The sequence below is a fragment of the Rhinolophus sinicus genome, chromosome 12 (genome assembly GCF_057876585.1).
Source record: "Rhinolophus sinicus isolate RSI-liver-muscle chromosome 12, RSI-T2T, whole genome shotgun sequence".
In the NCBI taxonomy this organism is placed as follows: domain Eukaryota; kingdom Metazoa; phylum Chordata; class Mammalia; order Chiroptera; family Rhinolophidae; genus Rhinolophus; species Rhinolophus sinicus.
In genome coordinates this window covers 7,459,926-7,461,924 of record NC_142512.1, presented here as the reverse complement: position 1 = coordinate 7,461,924, position 1,999 = coordinate 7,459,926, and the positions used below count along the sequence as shown (strand labels likewise).

The following is a 1,999-nucleotide window of genomic DNA, read 5'->3' as shown; positions in this document are numbered from 1 at the left end:
CATTCCCGACAGGAATGTGGTCACCAGGAGAGTGGAGTAGATCTTCCTACATGGGGTCCCCAGGCAACTGAGCTCCTCATAGAGTCCCACACACCCCTGGGGTCAGGGGAGCAGCCACATGCTTGGAGGGGGGCAGGTAGAGGGCTGGGAGCCAGCAGCCCTGCGGTTTGAGGGCGGGATGCCAAAGCACCTGCCATAGAACTATGAGACATCATAGCCATGGGGATATAGCTACAAGGATGTATCAGTGGTACCCAGTGCAGACTGCAACATCCCCCAGACTGATGCTTCTCCCCACTGTCCCCTGCCTGTGTTAGCTAACGGGTGAACGGACTCATACCTTTCTGGAAAGATAAGAAAGGTAGGAGAACGCTAGATTTGAATTTAAGCAAATTATTATTAATATTATTATTAAAAAGAAAAGAAAAGAGAACAGGAAATTCCTGCTGTGATTAAGTGGGTCATTTTCTAAATCAGAAAGGTCATTTTCTACTCTTGCGTGGAATTGAACTTCAGAATTTAGAATCTAATGATGCTACTAATGTTAATAATGATTATAATAAACAGAGCTCCCTTTCTTACAATGCCAAGCACAAAGTTTGAAAATTTGAGCCCCCTGCACTCATGAACTTAGCGGAAATATGGAAGCTCAGAGGAAGGTGTAGATTTCTATCGCGTAGAGGGTGCAAGGCTCAGAAGAGGGAACACTTACTCCTGAGGCACCGACATCATACAATTCAAAACCCAAACCTGGGTACAGCTGTTCTTGCCTTGGCTTTCATCCTAACTACCACACACGCTCAATGCCTGTGCTAGGAATGTTCTGGCCACTGAGACATTCAGAGAGCCCTGAGAAAAAACATCTGTCATAGGACATTTCCTTGGAGCAGATCACTTGGGCATTGGGGGCTTCAAAAACACTAGAATTTCCTCTACAGAAACCAGGGGAAAGGCCAGGAACAGAAAAGAGGAGATAGTTACAAGATGTTAGAGTTCTGCCTTCCAGAGGCCACTGCAGGGAGCTGCCCGCTACCATCGTTGTTGACAGTGCGCCCTTGGGCTGCGTCTCCTTCAAGTTCCAAAGACAGCAGAAAATGTTCACACTCTGAGCACTGGAAAGAAAGGACATGGTTAAAAAGGTTCCTGCTTTCACAGAATTATTCCGGGATTTATGTGCCAGGGTGGTGACCTCACACGCCATAATGGCACTAGCGGCAAGTCCATCTATGGGGAGAAGTTTGATGATGAGAATTTCATCCTGAAGCATACGGGTCCTGGTATCGTGTCATGGCAAATGCTGGACCCAACACAAACGGTTCCCAGTTTTTCATCTGCGCTGTCAGGAGGGGGGGCAGGTAGACAGATGCCCCCTGCCCATGTGGTTGGATGGCAAGCATGTGGTCTTCGGCAAGAAGAAAGAGGGAATGAATATTGTGGAAGCCGTGGAGCTCTTTGGGCCCAGGAATGGCAAGATGAACAAGAAGATCACCATTGCCAACTGTGGACAACGCCAATAATTTTCACTTGTTTTATCTTAACCACCAGACCATTCCTTCTGTAGCTCCAGAGAGCACCCCTCGTCCCCATCTGCTCAGAACACCCTATAATCTTTGTGCTGCTGCTGCAGTTCACTGGGTTTCATATTTTCCTTGTCTCCCTCCAAGTTTAGCTGGGATGCAGAGTTAAGTTTACGATTATGAAATAAAAGTTAACAACAACAACAAAAAAGAAGTTAGAGTTCTAAGGAGCCTGTGGATTCTCTCAATAGAAGAAAACAATTTCAAAGTCCTGTCTTGGAATTTCCATACAGACGCAAATCCCCAGAAGGCAGCAGGTTAACCCTTGGTGAGTGGGAGAGGACTTAAGTATATAATCGCAATCATTTTCAAATTCATCCTTTAAAGCTTACACCAAAATCAAGCACATAAACAACAGACTACAAAGCTCATCAAAGTTCCAGCTCATCAAATGTTAGAGCTGAGAAATGCTTCCAAAATTA

At 45.8% G+C, this 1,999-nt stretch overlaps 1 pseudogene; it reads left to right on the top strand.

Moving 5' to 3' along the window:
- Positions 1-1,005: 1,005 nt before the first annotated feature.
- On the top strand, positions 1,006-1,517 carry LOC109435002 (peptidyl-prolyl cis-trans isomerase A-like; annotated as a pseudogene).
- Positions 1,518-1,999: the final 482 nt, after the last annotated feature.